This window comes from Sitophilus oryzae, unplaced genomic scaffold (assembly GCF_002938485.1).
Source record: "Sitophilus oryzae breed Bouriz unplaced genomic scaffold, Soryzae_2.0 scaffold_1903_pilon_pilon, whole genome shotgun sequence".
NCBI lineage: Eukaryota > Metazoa > Arthropoda > Insecta > Coleoptera > Curculionidae > Sitophilus > Sitophilus oryzae.
The window spans coordinates 1,282,202-1,306,276 of NW_022146617.1; the positions used below are offsets into that span (position 1 = coordinate 1,282,202).

General features: G+C 34.4%; 1 protein-coding gene across 1 annotated transcript in view; it reads right to left on the reverse strand.

The window, feature by feature from the left end:
* LOC115883469 (ABC transporter G family member 20) overlaps nt 1-22,790 on the reverse strand; it is a 148,553-nt gene extending 125,763 nt beyond the window's left edge. Inside the window, exon 1 of the mRNA XM_030901833.1 lies at nt 22,504-22,790. The gene's annotated coding sequence lies outside the window, so the exon portion shown is untranslated. The remainder of the gene's footprint in view (nt 1-22,503) is intronic.
* Between the last annotated feature and the right edge of the window lie 1,285 nt (nt 22,791-24,075).

Sequence of the window (24,075 nt, forward strand, 5' to 3'; positions counted from 1 at the left end):
AACTCATTATTGCTCTTCTTAAGTTTTGGCCAATGTTTTTATTTATTAGGGTTTTCTGAACTTCAGATCTTGGAAGTCTGTCAAAGGCTTTTTCAAGATTAAAAATAGCTTGGTAAACTTGGACATTTGTATTTCTAATTTTTTCCGTTATTTGTTTAATTGTAAATATATGATCGTGTATACTACGGCCCTTCCTAAATCCACTCTGCGATTCCTCAAGTTGGTTGTCAATTTGATTTACGAGTTTTGCTTCCAGTATTCGCTCATAAACTTTAGAGGCAATGCTAAGAAGTGTGATTCCTCGATAATTATTACAATCCCTTTTATTACCCTTTTTAAAAATTGGTACGATGACCCCTATTTTCCAATCATTTGGGATTTTTCCTTCGTTCCACGCTAAAGTACAAATCTTTGTTAGTATTTCTTCTCCCTTTTCTCCCATGTTTTTCAGCATTTCTGCGGTGATGCCGTCATGTCCCGCCGCCTTTCCTTTTTAAGTTTCTGTATGGTGCAATGGACGTCCTCTCACTCTATCATATCTTCCTCTTGAGATGTGGCCCTACTTTCCACGACTAAATTTTCCTGATCACTCTGCCCTTCAAAAGATCCTCAAAATATTGTTTCCATCTCTTAATAATGTCTTCTTCATTCATTAGTAATATTCCATTCTTATCGTTTATTTGTTTCATCGGTGGGTCTTTGTTATTGCATCGAAGATTTTTAAGGACTTTGTAAAATAGCTTTTTATTTGCGTGGAAATCGTGTTCAATTTTTCGACCGAATTCTTCCAATGACTTTTTCTTTGATAACATTACAAGTTGCTTCACTCTTTCTCTATGTTTCTTATATACTTCATATTTACTACATATGGAAATAGCGGTGTAAAATCGACCAGTAACTTGTTACTATACAGTAGCAACATATATAACAAATTCATGTAGGAACATGTTAACATGTAAGGATTAATAAATAAATTATTCTAAAATCCCAAAATTACATCTAAATCTGGATTATAAATCAATTCTATACATATCCTAAGGTATACGAATCCTATACGTCTGCACTGTTTTGAAGCTTTTTTTCTGTTATAAATAACGAGTGGCCACACGTTTATCACCGCTACCTTACAGATCTAAAGGGTCCCCCATCATACAGTCCCAGAGCTTTGACAAAAGCCAGTATCTGAGACGATTTTACAGAGGATAGTTTTCCATCTCCAATATCAGCTGTTCCAAAGTTTTTGGTTTGGTTTGTCAATCGAATGAATATCATTCAAATTGAATCGATGTCGTTGTTTCCCCATTATTCCCGCAGAATCTGCATTCGCCATTGTTTTTTAGCTTTAAACTACTGAGGTGTTCATTGAGGCTAGTGTCCTGTTAAAAACCCCGCGACAATTCGAAGATTGTTCATACTTAAATCAAGGAAAATATTTGATTTTTCTCGGTCGTAGTCCTGAGAAGCTTCTGCGAGTGTCTTAGACCATTGGAAGATTCCCATTCCAGGTTACGAATGGAGTCTTCAAGGTTCTTGAGTTCCGCTTTGAGTTAGATTCCACTTGGAAAGCAGAGTGGTTCCTGTCCAGTTAATGGAGTGTTCGCTCTTTTTCTAGGTAGATCATTTGCTTTCTCATTACCTTCTATCCCTTGGTGGGAGTAGGAGGACTGGTTTTCTTTGCCTAATTTGTTCAGCTTTTCTAGGCATTCTTTGACCAACTTCGAATGGATTGATACTGAGTTGATCGATTTTAAGGCTGCTTTACTATTAGATAAGATGGCTATTTTTTGTTTTTGATAGTTTTAGAATGGTTCCTGTCCAGTTAATGGAGTGTTCGCTCTTTTTCTAGGTAGATCATTTGCTTTCTCATTACCTTCTATCCCTTGGTGGGAGTAGGAGGACTTGTTTTCTTTGCCTAATTTGTTCAGCTTTTCTAGGCATTCTTTGACCAACTTCGAATGGATTGATACTGAGTTGATCGATTTTAAGGCTGCTTTACTATTAGATAAGATGGCTATTTTTTGTTTTTGATAGTTTTTAAATAAGATAAATTGCACACGTCTTTCGCTAGTGTAGAATGGTTGGTAAAATGTTAAAAATACACCATGTATACTACAACCTAATATACGCATATTTTGATTGGGAAAATTTCATACTTACAGCCATAAAAATTGAAAATTTCGAGCTAAAGTGATATTTCTATGCCTACTGCGACGTCGTTTTAATTTATGCCACACGGTATTTATAATTTAATTTTATAATGCACTAGGTATTGAATATTAAATAAATATTAATGCATTTTAAAAATTATAAACAAAACCGTGTGGTCTCATTCTAATTTAGAACTTAATAAATCGGTCAGCATTAGGAATCAAACGGTAATTATAAAACATACTTGGTCAGACATTAACCAGATATAGCTAAATTAAAATAAAACAACGTAATCGATGTATAGCTTTTGTTGTTTGGTCATCAAACAATTTAAAACATAGGAATAGTTTTAAGCAAGAAATGTATAAACATCGTAAACTTCTGCGGAAAGGTTTTCCATTTCATTTAGAACTAACTTTCAATTCGAAATAGCTACAAATTTAATACGTAAGTAAGGGAAAGCATGTTTTTTACACTGGTTTAAAAAGTATAATGTCTAATGGAGACGAATGATCTGTTATTGTTTCAAATAGACAAAGTAGTAACAAGTTGGGATATTGAGATCTCCAATTAATTTGTGATAAACGTAATTTAAGATGAGATATTATGTGAATACAAGGAAAAAACATACACATAACAGTTATTATATGCCACAATTTCGATGTTTTTTGTTCTTTGAAAACAGCCTAGGTATTTCGCTACTAAAAGAAAAATCTAAAAAATAAAAAGATATTTTTTGTGTGCTCTAGAATCTAAATCACTGACTCTTGCCACTACTGTAAAATCCAAATAGAAACCAGGTGAACGTCTCAGGGTCTATATATTCTCCCCTCACGTTTTCAGAAGCAAAAAAGATAACCAGTAAAAGAAGAAAATCTATTTAAAATGAGTATTGCAACTACTTCAAAAACACTTTGGTTTTTTAAAAAGCAATATACATTTATACATATTATGTTTCTCGCAATGTGGGTTACGATAATACCCTCTGAAACTTTAGTCATCTTTCGATAGTTAGGTTACTTTGTTGACGAGATAAAATCCACTGACAAGCCACTGATTTCCGCTTGGATTCTAATGCAGTGACATATTGAGAAATAATAGCTTTTTTGGTAATTTTTCAAGAAATAAACCTGCCTCGTAGATATGCATATTGATCTTATTTTTATTGTTTTCTTCTTCTTCTTCTTCCTTCTTCATACTAGGCGAATCGCCTGTTTGGTTTCGTCGTCTCTACCGGTCAGACTGACAAGTTGTCGCTCCATCGTTTTCGTGGACGTCCTAAGCTTCTGCGACCCAGCGGTGATTTGTCGCGTGCAACTCTCACTATCCTTCTGTTGTCCATTCTGCTGATATGCTCGTTCCATTCTTCCATTCTGCTGAGTACCTACTCATTTACATTTTCCACGGTTGTTTCTAGTAGTTGTTTAGTTTTCGCTGTATCAGGTCGAGTTTCTGCAGTGTATGTCATTATTGGTCGTACCGTTGCCTTGTAAATTCTCGCTTTAGTCTCCACCTCAATGTTTTTATTTCGCCATATTGTATCATTCAGGCATCCTGCTATTCTGGTTGCCTTCGTTGTCCGTTCTCGCACCTCCGCTTCACATCACCATATCCTGAGATTTCTATGCCTAGATACTTAAACTTTATCTCTTGCTGAATAACATTGCCCTCGACTTCCAGTTTGCATCTTAGTGGTACTTTTGATGTCGTCATGCATTTCGTTTTCTGGGTCGATATTATCATATTAAGTGATTTGGCAGTGCAATTAAATCGATGTAATAAGCGCTGTAGATCGTTCTCATTTTCAGCTACCAATACGGCGTCGTCAGCATAGCATAGAATAGTAATTTCCTGGTCGCCCATACTGTATCCCTTCAGTAAACGTACATTTCCTATTATTTCGTCCATAATGATGTTGAAAAGAAGAGGGCTCAGGGAGTCACCTTGTCGGATACTACAGCCTACATTTATTGGTTCGGTCAGGACCCCGTTAATTTTAGCTTGAATTTGGTTCGCTTCATATATGTTTTGTATGGTTTTAACGAGGTTGTGTGGGATTTGCCTATTGTAAAGAAGGTGTACAACGTCTCTTAGCTGCACACGGTCGAACGCTTTTTCTAAATCAATAAAACACAAATACGCTGGTTTGTTATATTCGATTGATTTTTCTGTTATCTGTCTTGATGTGTATCTATGACAAAAACCGCGTCTGTGCATGATCTGCCCGATCTGAAACCTTGCTGTTCATCTGCTAAGCATGTTAATTCGTTTATTTTGGTTGTTATCACTTTTGTCGTAAGTTTTAGTGTGGTGCTTAGAAGATTTATGCCTCTATAGTTTGAGGGCAGCTTCTTATCCCCTCTTTTAAACATCAAGATAGTGGTGCTGGTTCGCCATTCATCGGGTATCCTGTGTTGGTAAAGAATTTTTTGAATCAGGGATGTTAGCTGCTGTATGAGACTTTGGCCGCCATATTTAAGTAATTCGTTTGGGATATCATCTTGCCCTGGGCTCTTCCTATTCTTTAGCTTTCGAAGGGATGTAATTATATCGGCTGCCTCAATCTGTACCTTGTCGTTGGTCATTATTTCGGATGTATTTAGTTCAACCTCTATTTCTTCTGATTTGTATAGTTCTGACAAGTAATCAATCCAGGATTCCCTTGCTATGTGATTTGTTTCAAATAACTCGTTAATCTCTTTTCTTTGCGTTCCTATAAAGCCCCCAATTTGTTTTTGAAGTCCGTAGAAGTCACTCTCCATTCGTTTAGAGAAAATTTCCCATGTTGGTTTTTTGTTTGTCTTACTAGTGCTGTTGTCTCGTTTCGGATTCGTCTATATATTTCGAATGATTCTCGTGTGCGTAATGTTCTGTAGTTGAGGTATGCTATTTTTTTCTCTCTACATTTTTCTTTAATTTCTGGACGGAACCACGGAGTTTTACTTATTTTGGTGCTATTATTTCTTTTTATAGACCGGGTGCCTAAAGCTTCACATGCGGCCTCTTTGATGTTGTTCTTTAGTTTCTCCCAGGAGGTATTAACTTTTATTGTTTTGAAGAGCTATTTTATTGTTTATGAAGAGCTAACATTGGCAACTTTAATTTACCCATCATTGACTATGCATATAACATATGTTATACATAAAACATAAATATATATCTAATAGTATTTATTTTATTTTAGAATATAGTTCCAATTCTTTTTAAGCTTTTCCGCATATGAAACATTTGCAAGACAATCTGTTATAATTTATGATCGTATTACATTTGAAACTATAATTATAGCAGTGAAATTTCGTGAAACATTCTGTATAATATGTCCACAGGCAAATAAAACTTTATTAAATGGGAAAATATGATACCATTAACACATCGTAGATACCTAATTGCGGAAATAATGTACAATTTTATTCCCATAAAGATATTTTTCTCACTGTGTTCGTATTTTCACTTTAATTACTTTGCATTATTTCGACTACCTAATGACTTAAAAAAAACTGCAATTTGTCTTAAAAAATATAAAATAAGTAAACAAAAATATCTGTTATTACACACTGTTGAAACAATTTTAAATCTGAAACTGTTTTTTTATGAAAGTTAGTTCTTATTTACAAAACGTAATTAATATCTTCTTTTCAACAAGGAAAATAGCAAAATTAAAGAAGTTGTGCAATACTAATATAAAAAATATATAGGAATAACAATATTAAACATGATGCACATAAACATGAGTTTACAGTTCATAACATCTCTCTCCAGGGCTTTTGTTTTGTTGTTCATGTAGTGTCTATATGATAATAGTAGATAGTAGTGGGGGTAGCTTATAAGATCGACAATTGGATCTATCCTTATATGCAATTTCTCCAACTACTGGAGCATTCCTCTTTAAAACCAACAAGCAGTAAATTTGGTCTTAAATTTACTACTGACGACGACAAACGATTATTTGTGAAATACCAGATTAACAACTAGTCAGTTAAAATCGACAATTCACAGCAACATTACAAAGATTTTCTTTTGTAAAAACTTACGAACATACGTCTGTCGAAACGGATTAGATCTAAGTCTAAGTCTGTCGAAACGGCTTATATTGGTTATCCCTATATCGGATGGCCTTATGTCCTAAACTGAGAAATATCATCATAATTTATCAGCATGCCTCTACAACTTACATCTACGGACATTAGGCCACACGTGGAACTCATGATAATCGGTTGAATCGGATGAAACATCCGTGTTTTGTTACTTTTTAAGTGAAATCGGTGCCATGGTCAAGAATGATATTTGCGGAATCTGTTGACGTAAATGAGTCTGCCTGGCTGCTGACTAATTGAGGGTTTGTTGAAACGGATGGCCCATAAGAAGTATGGCGTCGAAGAGTTTCTTTTTCGGGAACAAAAAATCCTTTATTAATATATTATATTTATTAAAACCGTATGATCGAAAAAAAAACGGCGTCCAGTTGGCTGGGAAATGAACATCAATAACATTTCCCATATGAATTTACATATAAAATGACAGCAATCTTCATTCCATAGCCATCGCTGACGCCGTTTTTTCTCGATCATACGGTACTAGGCTTATGATCAAGAAAAATCACAGATCTTCCTGGGTTTAAGTAAGAACAATCTTCGGATTGTCACGGGGTTTTTAACAGGACACTGTCTCCTCAATGAACACCTCAGTAGATTGAAACTAAGAAGAAACGGCGAATGCAGATTCTGTGGGGAAGATGGGGAAACACCAGTACACCTCATCACTGAGTACGCCGAGACGACAACCATTCGTGCCATGAATTTTGGTACGACTGATATTGGAGATGGAGAACTACCCTCTATAAAACCGTCCCAGATACTGGCTTTTGTCAAAGCCCTGGGACTGTATGATGAGTTATGACTCAAGAAAGGGGGACACAATGGATCTGTAAGGTCGCAGTGATTAACCCCCCTCCCACTCATTCTAAATTCTAAATTCTAAATTCTACTAGGTATCTAGGTTTGTTTAGGTATTCCTAAACAAATAAGTTTTGGGTTTTTTAGCAAGAATTTTGATCTTCCAATATATTTAAAAAGAAAGGTCCTTAACAAGTGTGTCTTTCCTGTCCTCACGTATGGAGCTGAAACACTTACTTTGATAAAAAAAGAACATACATAGAATAGAAGTCATGAAACAGAAAATGGAAAGGTCCATGTTGGTAGTTACATTTAGGGATAAAATACCCATTCAATATCATCCGAAATCAAACAGGAGTAAGGGATGCTGTGACATCTGTCTTACAACTTAAATAGAATTGGGCAGAGATGTATGACTGGTAGAATGTGGCTAGAATAACAGATGGACGGTGGACAAAGAGACTTGTGGAATGGGGACAAGACAGGAGGCGTATAGGAGCAGGGGACGACCTCCTAGTCGGTGTACAGATGATATTAAGAAAGTGGCTGGAAACTGAATTCAAATGGCCCAAAATAGGAAGAAATGGCCAGAGTTGAGGAAGGCTTTTGTTCAGCAGTGGACGGAATAAGCTAAATGATGATGATAAAACAAATAACTACTAAGAATCACAACAATAGTCTGTCCAATGAGAGGATACATAACAGTTATTATACATTTTTCCTAATTGTGCGTAGTTGTATTTTGGCACCCAGTTCAAATTTGTTGTATTTTCCCAGGTGAATTCTTTAATTATCTGTTCTAGTTCTTCTATAGCTGGTGGTGCATCGTCGTTGAAAATATAGGAAACCCCATGCAAATTTTGAATTATCCAAATATTGGCTCCCCTATTTATTTTACAGCTAAGTCATAAAAAGGTTTTTGAAAGGTTTGTGTATGTTGAATACACATACTAAATTCGAACAATTTTGGATAAGCCGATTTTAAGTAATTTAAGAACAACTGCATCTAAATTTTAAAGTAAAACTGCACATTTATCAATACAAAACCAGTCAAATATCAACATACCTTAAGTTGTCAACCTATGACTTTTTCATTGTCAAATATAATTAAATTATGATATTATATAATATGCGTTCCTACTGTGTTTGTCCCCTTCCAATGTCTGCGCCTAGTCTCCGTCATATCCGTATGCCCTGCAACAGCTTCTTCAGGTCCTTGGTAGGTTAGAGGCATAGTTCCTCCTGTTCTAGCCTTGCTTCCCCAAACAGAAAGTGTCGCTTGGGATCCAGAGGTCGCAGTGTTACATTATGTGCTCTGATGTTTCAGAGTCTTTATCGCAGAGTCAGCAGCAAAGACTACCTTGATACAGGTTGAGCTTGTTCAATTCGCACTTTATACCTGCTAAACATTAGCAGTTCCTTTATTATCGTATCTCATTAATATTCGTATCTCGTGACATCGAAATCACTTTTTACGTCATATATTTAAACCAAGAAGTTATGTGGAAATTTTCTTGCATGATTGGCCAGAAAATATGTTACTATTATTTTTGCCAAGTACGTTTGTCTACTCTAATATCCTGAATGAGAAACGAGCCATGTTAGCCCTGTCTCTTAAAGTTAGAATACCAAATACAAGTATACGCAGGATGACTGTGTTGTTAGAAGCGGTAAAAAGAATAACTCACTTGAAATGGAGTTGGACTGGACACCTGATAAGAAGATCGGATAATCCGGAATGGAAAGCCCAAGCAAGAAGCTTATCGTAGTAGAGGGCGTCCACCCACATGCTGGTCCGACGATATTAAGAGTATTATGACAAACTGGATGAATGCTGATAGAGATCACGAAGCATGGCAGAAATTAAAAGAGACCTATGTCTAGCAGTAGACGCAAGTGGCTGTTTGATAATGATGAAGATTTTTGTCTACTAGAGTCTCTGTCTGATATTCGTTGTTTAATATGACATAACTATGATTACTCAGAAATGATTAATATTTGATTTAAGGGAGTATTTTAAAGAATATATGATAGTACTTATAATTTCCTTATCAAATTATCTTCCAACTTAACTTTCAAACCAGTGTCTTTTTCATGATTTCCAAGTAAAATCTGATATCCGGAAAAAAAGGAAAACAAAATTTAAACTAAACCACACCGTTCTAACGCAAACATTCAACGACAATCGAACAGACCAAAGTTCAAACAATACATTTCTTTACGAGTACATGTAATTAATTTTTTGCCATTTATGATTTATTTTATACTGTCTATAATTAAATGCGTTGGTACTTCGGCTTATTGCAGTTTACATAGAACTGAAAGGTACATTGTTAGTCACAGTGGGCGTGGTCACATTTTAATATGTTTTAACATTATGCAAGTAATTACACGTAGAAAACTTGTTACAAATGACTTGGAAAACGAAGAACATTCGCATGTAATTGTGAGTTTTGTAAAATTCCGTAAAATTACCGACATTTTTATGAAAGTACATAAATATGTTGAAATAGCTTGGGTATAAGTTTATGTTTTATTGCTATCCAATTAAAGGAGAGTGGCAAATTATTCAACATTGAATACTTTTTTGATGTTCATTCGAATTCATTTGAAAGTATTTAAATATCTAAGAAAATCTTAGAAGTAATTTAATATGCTTATTTAAAAAAAATACAAGCCAAATAATGTAGTTTTTAGTATGTAAATATATTTAGCAATTATTGTTGTACCTATCACAAAAAAATATGACGCACTGTATGCATTTACGGAAATACTTATGTATTTAAAAAATTTTGTACAAATTTAATATATTTACAAAATTTCGGTCTGAACAAATTAAAGATATGTATTTTTGAAGTGAAACTTCTTTACGCGCGATGGGAGTAAAAATTCAAGGCTGTGGCATGGAACGGCCTTGACACGACACGGCCTTGATACACGAGCTAGCGAGAAAAAAAAGTAGTAAGTCAATGAGAAAGTTGAGATGGGTCTTTGGAGCGGCGTAACTCGTGCCCTATGTGAGCTCAGGGGCTAAAACTCGGAATGTAGATGGGGCTCGAAGAGGCCCATCTTTTCATGATATTTTGACGATGTTTCGTGCACTACATCAAATTAAAAAATCGTTAGATTTAAATGAAATTTGGTATGTCGATAGATTGGACCAAGACCAACTTGACCGTGTACGACAAGTGTCACTGTAACAGTTAGTTTTGACGTAAGAAATGTCAAATGTTGATGTCGTCCGATCGCGACCAAATTTGGTTGCTTACCCACGTGAACGACGGTGCACACAGTCCCACCCTGCAAAGTTGGATAGGACGTTTCATTTACATCTTCATCAGGGTGGGACTAAGGATTTGATATTGAAGAAAAATGTGGGTCGATTTCGACATAATTTGGGACGGGTTACAGGATGACGCCCTCGACGTTTCGAACCGATGCCTCTAAATAGACGACATTATCAGGATTTTTCTTAATTATGTGTTGATTGGAACCAAACTCGGCACGTGGATAGAGATCCCCGAATGGAGTCCTCAGACGGACAGATGGACAGACACACGGAAGTAAGAAGAAGTTTCACTTCAAATATGCGCACATAGTGCACATATATTTTTTTATGTATTTAGTTAGTAAATCAATAATTTTCATGTGATAATAGATTGTGTGAAAGTATAATATAAAAATTCTCTAAAAAGTACCACGTGAGCTGTTATAAGGTGTAATTTTTAAAAAAGGAATACTTTCTGAAGATATTGGCATAGCAATACTAATTGGTTCGAGTAAATCAGTGTCATAATTATAGACGTCAAAGATGAATGAAAGTATCAATTAAGTCAATATACAGGGTGGTCCAAATTGTATTCCGGAAACTTCGGCAGCATATTCTACAGATAAAAATAAGTAAAAAAGTTCGTATAAATGTATGTCCTAAAATGCTTAGTTTCGGAAATACAGGGTGTAGAAGTTTCATTTTTATTTCGGTTTTTTCCAAATAATTTATGAAGTAACGTCAATATTTGGATGAAAATTGGTGTTTAGAAGTTTTTTGATATGAGAAATTTGATTTTGATGTTACTAGGACTCCTACTTGTAGAGGGCGCTACCTACATATTTTTTAACTAGTTTGAAGAGTAATAACTTTTCGTCCGTACCTGTATAAAACTACTGAGTAAAAAAATATACATTTACAACGTTTTTTGTGTAAAAAAGGTCTCTTGGTAAAAATCGTTACGAGTAATGGTTTTCGAGATATTTGGAATCGAATTTATCAATACCTGTCATCATGGACATAAATTAAACATGTTAACTAAATAGTTATTCGTCTGAAATCATAAATTTGAAATGTTTTTGTGTCAAAAGTTCAACAGAAACTGTTTTATCATCATTTTTTCGAAGAAAAATTTATGATTAATTTAAAAAAATGAAAAGTTCCCAAATTTCTCATTTTAGTCAAATAACTATCTACTTAACATATGTTTATTTTTTGTCAATAATGACATGTATTGACTGCTCCCATTCTAAATATCTTGAGAACGGTTGCTCGTAGCGATTTTTACCAAGAGACATTTTTTACCTAAAAAATAACGGAAATGTATATTTCTTCACTCACTAGTTTTATACAGGTACGGACGAAAAGTTATTACTCTTCAAAACAGTTAAAATACATGTAGGTGGCGCCCCCTACAAATGTACGGGGCGCATATTGTAGATGAATCATATTGACATCAAAATCAAATTTCTTATGTCAAAAAACTCCCAGACACCAATTTTCATCCAAATATTGATGTTACTTCACGAAATATTTGGAAAAAATCGAAATAAAAATGAAACTTCTACACCCTGTATCTCCAAAACTAAACATTTTGGGACATACATTGGTACGAACTTTTTTACATATTTTTATCTGCAGAATATGCTGCCGAAGTTTCCGGAATACAGTTCGGACCACCCTGTATATACAAAGTACCGTATGATCGAATAAAAACGGCGTCAACGATGGCTATGAAATGAGGATCGCTGTCATTTTATATGTAAATTTATATGGGAAATGTCATCGATCGTCATTTCCCAGCCAACTGGACGCCGTTTTTTTTCGGTCATACGGTATTTAATATCACAAATATCAATATCGCAATAATGTCACTGTTAATTTAAATTCTGGCACAATATCCTAGATTTACTACCTCTCAACAAAACCAAATGTAAGAGAAAAGTACAAGAAATCCTCAAATTTTCAAATGAAATCCAAATATGTCAATTAAATATATCCTCCTTTATTTTTTTTTAATCAAAGTATCAGTGTAATACCACACGGTAATATAAATAAGTAACTAAGTATTTTTCATTTTTCTGGAATTTCTGAACAGGAAATAACCGATTTATTAAAATATTAGGTTAAATTATTAGCGATTTTCGTGTGAATAACTTTGTAAATATGTGATTTTACGAATCGTTCGAAAGTGCTATAAGAGATATTTGGTATACGTTAGCATGCTAAAGAGATATCTTGAAATAAAATTTTACTACGAAATCACCGTGTAAAGTAAGAGTACTCACAATAATAGTTACGAATATGTACACTTTCATAACATTTAATGCCTAATATGGTAGGAAACAGTTCCATCTCACAAAATAAGAGATTTGCAATATTTTAACAGCTGATCTAGGAAGACTATGGAATAATTACATCATATTTTTCTATTTTTAGAAACGTATATAACTTTTTTACAATTATTGTATCCAAAGGAAAAGGAATATGAAAGCCTCTCATTTTATTATTTAAACTAGGAAAAATACTTCTTTTTTTCCTTTCTAAAAATAACTTAATTCGTTATACAAATTTATTCGAATATACTACGAATAAAACGGATTTTGGAAGGCCAGATTGGGCAACAAATAGTTGCAAATTTTGCGAATAAACATTATGTGAAAGTTTTAATTTTACGTTTTCGTATAGATTTACGTCACATTAGCAAAACTCGTTTAATTTATCGTAGAAAGAGATTTTTTAATCGTTCAGAATTTGTATTTCGTAAATATTTTTTAGATCCCTAATAAAGTGCAAAAAACATGTGATTAAAGAAGACTGTTTAAAATCGTTAGTTTCTTTGGTTGGCTGTATGTCTTTTATACTTTACATCTTAGTTTAGATGGACTTCTTATAAACTTCTTCTATAAATTTCTTATAGTTTTGATGGACTTAATCGACACTATTAATATTGCCGTTACCACGATTTCAGAAATTCTGATATTCTATTTCTTTTTCTCACAATTTTTCGTTGTTATTACAGTTATTTACAATTATTGTTTATCTATGCTGCTATCTGATTTCGAATATTAAACGATTAAACCTAAATATAAGCCTGCGCGCTGACAGAGAATTTTTAGTCAGTCGACTATTTATGTAGTTGCAGTTTATAAGTTGTATTCTTAGTCGCGCTCATCGACTATTTGATTGTATGTGAGCGCGGCTTCATAAATACATTGGTTACAAACTTGCAACTAAATAGTCGGTCGACTAGAATGTAGAATGTTTAGGAGGGGAGTTAATCACCGCGACCTTATAGATCTCTATTTTGTGTTCCCCTTTCTTGAGTTATAACGAGTTATAATCATAACATCATACAGTCTCAGGGCTTTAACAAAAGCCAGTATCTCAGACGGCTCCACAGAGGCCAGCTCTCCATCCTCGACATCAGACGTACCAAAGTTCATGGCACGAATGGTCGTCGCCTCGGCGCACTCAGTGATAAGGTGTTCTGGTGTTTCCCCATTTTCCCCACAAAATCTGCATTCGCCGTTGTTTCTCAGCTTCAGCCTATTGAGGTGTTCGTTGAGGAGACAGTGTCCTGTTAGAAACCCCGTGACAATCCGAAGATTGTTTTTACTTAAATCAAGGAAAACCTTTGATTTTTCTCGATCGTAAGTTCTGAGGAACTTTTTCGAGTGTCTTAGACCGTTGGAGGACACCCATTCCAACGGTCTAAGTTACGGATGGGGTCTTCCAGATTCTTCAGTTCCGCTTTCAGTTGGTTCCTGTTTGGAAAACAGAACGGTTCTGGTCCAGTTAGAGGAGTGCTCGCTCCTTTTCTAGCTAGATCATTTGCTTTTTCATTGCCTTCTATCCCTTGGTGAGCAGGCACTCAGAGTAGGAGGACTATATTTTCTTTGCCTAATTTGTTAAGCTTCTCTAGTCATTCTTTGACCAACTTCGAATTGATGGTTACTGAGTTGCTCGCGTTAAGTGATGCTTGACTATCGGATAGTCGGTCGACTAAAAATTCTCTGTCAGCGTACGAGCTAAGAGTTTATTCTAATTCTGACCATGCAATTTAAAGGAAATTATCAATATCTTAAGTTATTTTATTTATATACCCTACACTAGTTACCTATTACTCTCATTTTTAGGCGACCATACTAACAGGTATGGTAGGCTATTAATAATTTTTTAATTTCACTCAAAATGAGTTATTTGGGTCATAAATTACCTAAATACAAAATATTTTCATGGTGTCTGTCTGTCTGTCCGTCTGTAACACGATAACTCAAAAACCGCTAAAGCGATTTTAACCAAATTTGGCACAAAAATACTGTGGCACTCGAGAATCTGGCCATTAGTTTTTGGTGGGGGTGGGGGTTGGTAAGGGGGTATGGGAGGGGGTTAAAAATTTAAGAAAATCGTAACTCCAAAATAACAGTAGCTAGCGAAACGCGGTTTTGAATTTAAGATTAGGAATAATATTTGCAACAAAATTTGTAATAACATCAAAATCAGTCGAAGTCGCAGTTTTTGAGATATTCCGTGTTTATATAGGAGAAATAACCGCGGACCAAAATTGGAAAAATTCCTTTACTTTGAAACTAAAAGAACTGCCTACCAACTTTTTATTTTAGTATGGGCGGCTATACGTGCCTCCCTGCGCCAATTTTTTTTGGCTATGTTTATTATTTCACCCAGCATGAATTAGTCAAAATTAGTTCGAATTATATAAATTTAAATCGTTAATAAAAATTAGCATGTGAAGATTTGTATTGAATACAGAAACAACATATTTAAAATTACTGCAGCATAATGCTTGTCTGGAATTCATCAAGTGTGAGATAACTGTGTGCCATTTTGCATTCTACATTTTACAGTTACTTACTTCGAATCACTTAAGATCTCAAGACTACTTATACATCGTAGGAGTATATATTTCATTGGAACTTTAAAATAACTGTTTACAGTATAAATAAATAATAATATATAAAGTATAATAAGATATTACAACAAAAAAATATTAATTATTGTCGGTTAAAATTGCGCAGAAATATTTTTCTAATCGCCTAGAATAGTTGTTAATTATAATAAACTTGGCCACAAATTAATATGAAAAAACTAATGTAGTTTGATTTGTCTGTTTATTCTCGTAAACAATAACTTTCTGAGGTAAACTAAATTTTAATATCTTCTTGACTGTCGACTGACGTTGCCTTTAATTTTGACAAAAATTTTTCGTTATCAAAATTAAACGTTTCGATCAGTGATACATTTGTACCGTACTTAAAGCGTAAAGTAGTGTAAATTTTTAAAATTATGAATTAAGAAGATTATTTTATTCCAAATAATAGGTTGATTGAACCTAAAAAAATGAATAATTTGGCAAAATACAAAAAAATGCCCACTAAAATGCAAAAGCCTCAATGACTATGAGTTGAAATGCGCAGATTTTACAATGTGCTTTTTGAAGCTTTTGAGGATTTAAAGATACTCATTGTAAATTCCATTTTGTCAGCTGTTATACTTAACTTATTTTTTCTTATTAACTGTAAGACAAATATATTAAGAATTATTTTGCTATTGGTGTCATTAAATTTTAAATAGTATCAAAATTATTAGTAACTATAACTGAAACTATCACTATAAAGTCCATTTTAACGTTTTCGATACGAAATAATATATTCTATATACATATTAGGAATGTAAAGGTCAAGAGAGGGAGCGAGAATCTCTCCCTCTTCTCCGGCAGGGAGAGAAAAAAGCCAGGATGGAAAACCGTCCAACACCGGGAGACAAGCAGGGACGTATCACCAGCTTTGTCGCTATTGCTGGACAAGTGAAAATGGTGGTGCTGCCAAAGGATTTGCCCAGAGGTTGCTCTGACCACCGACCAGCAAACGTCTCTAGAAGAGGCTTTACTGGACGAAGTAATGGCGATCGGATCGCAACACAACGATCTACAAAATGTGGGTCAGCTGCGTTTTGCGGGGATACACTTTCGGGTGGGCATGAACCTCATAGATTGTGTAACTTAAAAATTGGCGAATTGGTTGGTGGAAATCGCACCTAAGCTTAAAAATTGGCAAGAGCCGGAACTGGTTGCAGTGAAGGGAGAAAACATCCCTAAAGAGGCGGCCATAACGGTCTTTCTGCCGAGGAGCAAGGGGAAAGACACCACCTACCTGCTGAGCCTTATCCAAGGTCAGAACTTCAATGTAAGGATATCGAGTTGGCGAGTCATCAACTCGAGGGAGGAGGGTCATGGTCCGGTCCTCACAATAGGAATTGACCTCAAATCCAAGGAGGCAATAGAGAAATTGCGACATATCCTCTATTATAGATACGAGACAACACTGGTATCAGGTCTAAGGAGAGACCAAGTTAAAGAGGTGGAGAAAATGGAGACAGATCCTCCAGCCTCCACCTCACGGGTTCCTCAGCCGGAGGCAAGCTCCTCGTCTGTGAAGAGCGGCACGGAGGGCCAAACTTCAACCGTGGAAGGGTGTGTATCTTCGGTGGAAGAACTGTTGTCAGGGAGGATGGGAAATACCCTGTCCCCTCTACAACAGGGGTATGATGGGTTATAGATTGTGTGATGACTCAAGGAAGGGGGGCACAATAGATCTTTAAGGTCGCAGTGATTAACCCCCCTCTTACTCATTCTACATTCTACATATTAGGAATGTTGTTGAATATACTATACAAAGGGCTGGCAAAGGTTAGTCTTGGGTCGAGATTTCCGTATGTAAGAAGAGTACAAAACAGCGTTTATAATGTACTGAACAAAGAGAGGACAGTAAATACGTTGCCAAACGTATGAAACAAACCGAGAAACTGTGCATATCGCTAAGAGACGTGGAAGGGGATATAGCAATTTGTCGCAGTTGACCGATCGACTCAATCAATACCTCTGTCAGTACTTAAAGTTCTAGAGAAAGGTGTACTTCATGCGTTCAGCTTCACGATTTAATTACGTCTCTTGATACTTAATTTGTTTATTTATTAACGAGTCCTTGTAATTTTCCCTATAGCTTGAATTTATTTAAGTGCAAGCTAGAAACACTTGCATTTTTGGTAAAAATAAGTGGAATTGAGTGGGTGTTCGATAGTGGTCGCGCTATTAGAACTCTGAATTCAAAAATCGATATATCGAAATCTATTAGAAATAATAGATTGTAGTTTTTTTTAAGAACTTTGTTAATATTTCTGCTGTATCTTCTTTCTAGACAGTATGTGAAAATCTTTATCAATAAAAAAATTACACGATTGCTGAAAATGCTCTAAAAGTAAATGGATGAATTGTTTTTGAACAATTTTTGAATGGAAAAAACAACCTTATGGAATTTTTCTTATGTAAACATATTGTAAAATATCCGATCTTGAAAATTAAAAAAAAGTTTCAATATCTAAAGTGGTTCTTGAGTTATGGACTGTTATGTGTTAAAAAGTTGAGTTTTTAAATTATCGCGATTACTGACGTTTTCTCGTTATAAAAAAATGACACCTTAACGATATCCTTATAATTCCATTTCAGATGCTCAGAAACATGTCTAATGATTTTATCTAGTTATCTCTTGAAAAAAAAGTCTTTTAAAAATAAGTGGTTTGCGATCGTGATTTTATTTTACTTGATAGGGAAAGGCGTACCGGCAACGCCGCAACAGCACACCGTCGCATTTCTCTCACTCCGACTTAATAAGATCCCTATGCGATTTACTTCCACACATGTAAATGCCGACCAAAAAGTAACAGTTGCCAGTACGGTATACCAATTATAACATCAGCATTTTACTTAACAAAAATGGAAAACAAATATATTTAAGCATAATGCAACAGACGTATTAACAAGATGAAAAGATTATTAATTTAACTTTATTAACCTATATTTTAAATAATTATTGACAAGTTATTATATAGAGAGACAACAGAAATAGTAATTAGTTAAAATTAAAAAGTTAATCTTATTACTGGTAATAAAAAATTCTCTGTATATTACATTCAAGACATCTGCAAACATCCAAATGGAATCCAGTATCAACATTACAGTAAGTTTGCAATTAATATATTGGGTTTATCTATTATAAGATAAATTTTATATTATTACTTATTAAAAACTGATGTAATATCGTAATTTTATTTTTGTTTATGACTAGAGATACTTAGTAGCCGAAACATTTTTTCAAACTGTTTATTGAGAATCTGCTTAATTGTTAATCTATAAAAGTAAAAGTAGTACACTTCACTTATTGAATATTGTATAATATCGACCAAAGACGTTTTCGTTAAAATTGCATTAAATAAAATAATGGTATTCCATTTGACACTAATTAAACCGCAACGTATTTATTTGTGTTAATTTTTATTTACCTATTTACCTATGGCTATCATAATAATCTATTAAATTTTAAGGAATACGACAAATGTTAAGTAAGCAGTTGATAGAAGAGTTTAGGTTTTTAGCATTATATTTATTGATAGGCGAAATTATTCATAATCTTCAAGAACGACTTATCCAGTATAAAGTAGTGTAAATTTTTAGTTTTCTGTATGAATTAAAACACTATTATAATCCTCTAAAGTTAGCTAGATATAGCCTTTCCATTTCCATGTACTTACAAAGACCAGTTGAAATAAAAATGTTTTTATAAGAATTATTGGATATAATTATCAAACGGAAAAAAAATGACATCCACCACTCTTAACATGTAAGAGATAATGATTACTATTATAAAGGAGATATAGAGACATTTAGTTCGATCCCTTCGTACTTATTTATTGGAGGTAGTAAAAACTATAAGTACGACGTGTAAGGTTTTATCTGAATCGTGATCAGAAACAGAAATAAAAATAAACTAAAAACGATCAGAAAGTAATGAAAAATTTACAAGTTTACATCGTATCGCACTAAAAACACTGTGAAAAAATGTCTATAATTTTATTGAAAAAACGTTTAAATACAGACAATACAGCAAATATAGACACTATACTAAACTAAATAAGTTTGAAATAGGAAGAAACAATCCAATCCTTTTAAAAAGCGAAGATAACATTTTCTGATCGTCTCATATATTTTGTTTTCACTTTCTGGCGAAACCCCACAAGTCTCTATATGTGAAGTTTTTGACTACCTCCAATAGGTAAGCCTGCAGGTATCACACTATACGACCAGAAATGATGGAGGATCATCCTTATAATATAAAACCTTTATTCAAGGTGTCTACGAAACTATTTTAAGTATGGCATTGTTGAAAAGCCCGTTGCTGTCTCTTTACAGTCTTATACCAAATTCTTAAATCCTACAATTAGTTCTTGAGATACTTGATGATGTTCAAAAGTAAGCAACATTTTTGAAAACTAGATATTTTGATTTTCTCTTAGAAAAAATAAATTGTCAAAAAGGTCTCAGAGACAGAATTGGGGAAACAAATCGTCGTCTTCCACACAAAGTGTAAGTAAAAAGTATAAAGTAACTAACGTTTTGAAAATTTTACAGCAGAGCGAAAAAAACGATTTATCTTGTGTGCTACAGCACAAGAGCCTTTGCTGTTACAGTTATGACACTGTTGGGACTGTTAGATCTAGGGTTGCCAACCGTCCTCTATTTTAGTGGACAGCCCTCTTATTGATCTCACTGTCCTCTTTTCTCTCACGTATTGAAAAAATCCTCTTTTTTACATACCAAACTCTAAAAAATATTCGTCTATCGCTAGAATGCTTTAAAAAATTATTAATCTGCATCTTTTGCTACTCCCACTCGTTTGTACATACAGAAAAGAAAATGAATAAATATTATGTGACTAGTCTCATTCACTATACAAAAATATTTGTGGAAGCGAGAAACATCTTTAACTATTTTATGTTTTATTGTGTAGCGTACTTATTGTGTAGCTTATGGTTTTGAAAAAAAATTGTTGAAAACGGTTTGGTTTATTTTAACAAGTTTTTTGAATCTAAATATTTTTAAGAAAGTAAGAAAGATCAAATTTCAAAACCATCAATTGCATCGTTCCAATTGTTGTCGCGGTATTATATTATTCAACAGTAATTTTTATCAAAGCCACCTAATATGATCATTGTCTGTCATTTTTTCATTGAAAACCCCATAATATGCGTAATATAATACAAGGAATATCTGCAAAACCCGCCTTATTAATTTAAAAAAAATGTAAGAACGCTGTTCCAGAATACAGTACTATTTGGAACACTATATATAAAAAACCAAAATTATACGTACATTTTGTTATTTTAACTTTATCACAATTACTATAAATTATTTTCGTAAAAATAAATATAATTTAAATTTATCATGAATTCCTTTAATTTATCTATCTTGGTCTATCGTCCCAGATGAAGATGAATTTTTATTGAATTTTTCAGCTACCGCATATACGAAATGCCACTATCAAAAGTTGGGGCTGCAAATTTATTTTCTTCGTGTGTCTACAGAGTGGTTCAAATTGTATTCGGGAAACTCCTAACATATTCTGCATATAAAAATAAGTAAAAATGTTCGTATAAATTCATGTCCGAAAATGCTTGCTGAGATACAGAACTGAGATGCAGCTTCATTTTTGTTTCAGGTTTTTTCCTAATAATTTCTGAATTATAGTCGATATTGTCTTTCAGAAGATAAGAAAGTGATAGTGGCAGCAGGTACAGCAGCAACCAGTGATTCAGCACAAAACACTGATTGCGGTGGGGAATGGAAGATTCCCAAAGGTTGCAGCCCTGAGAACTTAACTTGCGAGTATAGTGCTAAATGGGAGTTAATTCCTAGGAAAGACGAAATTAGATTCACACTGACCACCAGCAACACTGACACTTGGACAGGCATAGCGTTTTCAAACGATGAAAAAATGTCCCAGACAGACGCTGTACTTGGTTGGGTGGATAAAACTGGCAGGCCCTTCCTAATGGACACCTGGATATCTGGGTACACGCAGCCATTCTTAGATTCAAATCAAAATACAACACCAGTGGTAATATACAACACCAGTGGTAAGAACACAACACAGTGGGTAAGAACACAACACAGAAGTATATACAACACCAGTGGTAAGAACTTTTATCTCATTTGCTTGAAAGTTGCACTTTCTTTAATGTTTAATTTTGTAGGTCGTATTGAGAATGGTGTCACTACATTATCTTTCACTAGAAAACGCATCACCAACGATCCTAGGGATCTAGACTTCACTGATGATAGATGCCTGTTCATGGTGTTCCCTGTAAACGGTGGTGCTTTCAATAGCGTTAACAAAAAAATCCGCAAGCACGAGGTATTACCCGTGGTCAGCACTGAAAGAATATGCATCAAATCATGTGGCAACGGTAAGTATTAATAACTATTTTCTTTTTAACACTTATTTCCCTGGGGTGTGGTCTCTTCTGTTATCTTTCTATGTGTTATTTTCGGCAATCTAAGACGTATATAGTTACGTTTTTCCAGATCTCGACTTAACGAAATCAACTCTTTCTCCTATAACTGTCACTGTTACAGAAGAAGAAACTTCTATAACTGCAGAGGTGACTACAATCTTTTCGTCGAATCCTGAGACAGAAGATACCACACTCACAACATCACTAATATCCTCAACAACACCAAGATATAAATATAAATGTAACGGCAAGAATTTTTGGCAAGAGAAATTTGGATATCGATGCTAATGTGACTCCTACTTATAGGTGGTACCACCTACATGTTTCGCCTGCGCCTCTTTTTTACCCTGTCCTCTATTTTTTATTTTGAAAGTTGGCAACCCTAGTTAGACCACAGTAAGATACTTTTTTTAGTCTAAAATTTTCAAAATGTTAGTTACGACACTTTGTTTGTAAGGCGATGAAATGTTCCCTTAATCCCTCAATGTGTATTTAGGAGCTTTGGTACTTTTTTGTCTAAGAGACATTCCTGTTCAAATTGTCACCTTCTATACCAATAATTATGACTTTTAAACTATATAATTTTCAAAAAATAACATAATATCTACGCTATTACATTATTTTTGATTTACATACTACGCAAGTCACAGTAGTACTCACCTAGTATAAACCTTGAATAAACTGTGAAATTTATATTAAACAACAAAAAACAATGAAGATATTATTAGAAATATTCCTGTCTCTTTTAATCACACTAATAACATAGATTTGTTTTGTCCAAAAACCACCCTCTGAACTATTTCAAGAAATACTAATCCTAACACTTACTGTATCTTTGAAAATCCAAACTCTCGAGCAATCCTCAAAACCGAAACTAACTACCAACCACCAAAATATATCCAAACGCACAACTATCCAATCCGTATCGCGCGCACGTTGACGCACACTAATCAACCAACACCCTGTATAATATATTATCGCTTCGTCGTGTTATCGGTATATCTGTCTTCGACGCACTCGCGATCTTCAACTCGAGACTGAGTACGATTCGAAAGTTTGGGCGGCGCGAGGTGTCTGCGAAGAAGCTGGTCGTACCACTGAGTGGCCCGCGTCGGTCAGTCTATTTTCCACTCGATGACCACCAGCAGTAGTACCAGCAGGAGCGAGTGGGTGACGCGTACCCCACCAAGCTGCAGTCCACCCTTGAGACGTTTTCGGAACCACCGAGTCATTAGCTTGGTTACTTAAGAGGTCGAGTCAGTTGGGGGGTCTCTGGAAGCCTCGTTTTTTTGCGGTTTTGCGATGACCTTATGCGTAATTTTCATTTACAGGGTGGTCTTACTTTACAAACAAATTTAGAAGAGTATAAAATATTTTGGTTTAATGTGAAACAGCAGCCTTCACAAGAACAAATAAATAATCTTAAGAACGTAATAATCTTTTTTTTATATACTATATAGTGCAATAGGCTTTCATTTATCTCAATTAGCTAGAACTCTCGTATTATACTTGCATCTTATACTTGCAGTGGATATTGATAAAATCAGAATCGAATCGGTATACCGTGTGGTGCATCGAAACACGAGACATAGGAAATCCCATGTTAATTTTGAAAATTAACACCTTTTGAAAAGGTAGAATTGTGTAGAATTTCGTTTAATTTGGTATAGTTATTTAAAAGTTATTTGCATAAATCTACCTTCATATTACTAAAATTTATAATACGGCCCTGAGAACGCTACAATTATTAAAACACCAGCAAAAATGTGATTGTGTCATTGTCAAATTCGATTGTTTACAAAAATTTGAAGGTACCAAAAAAGAGTAATTTTGTATAAAATAATTATGAATTTCGCAACTTCTGAAAAAGTTACGATGGTTAAATGATATTTTGCTGGAAATAGTATTCCCGCTCTGTTAGATATGTTTGCAGTTCAGTCTCTGGAAAGCCTATATCGAATAAGTTAACAGTTTAAAGAATAAACCGGAGATTTGAAACACTACTATTAGCACTCAGCTATTAAGCATAATATGAAAGTGTGAAGACAAAAATAATTGAACAGGAAGAAAATAGCAATGACTTGAATATTTTTCATGTTGAAGAAAAAAAAAACATTGGCTCCCCTTTTTTGGGGATACGGTGGGAAACGACCACAGGATCTTTCGCCGAGCGACTTCTTCCTGTGGAGCACACTGAAAAACCGTCTTTATGGGCATATTAAATACAGAAATTTAGATGGACTGAAAAAGGCACGTCTGTGGAATGCTAAGATTCTCCCCTTAACAGTTTTGTATTGTGAGGCGTGAATTTCACAATCATTTTGGATATTGTTTGGTTGTGAATGGGGACTTATGCAAACATTTTATTAAAATTACTTAGTATAGTTCAATAAAGTTCCT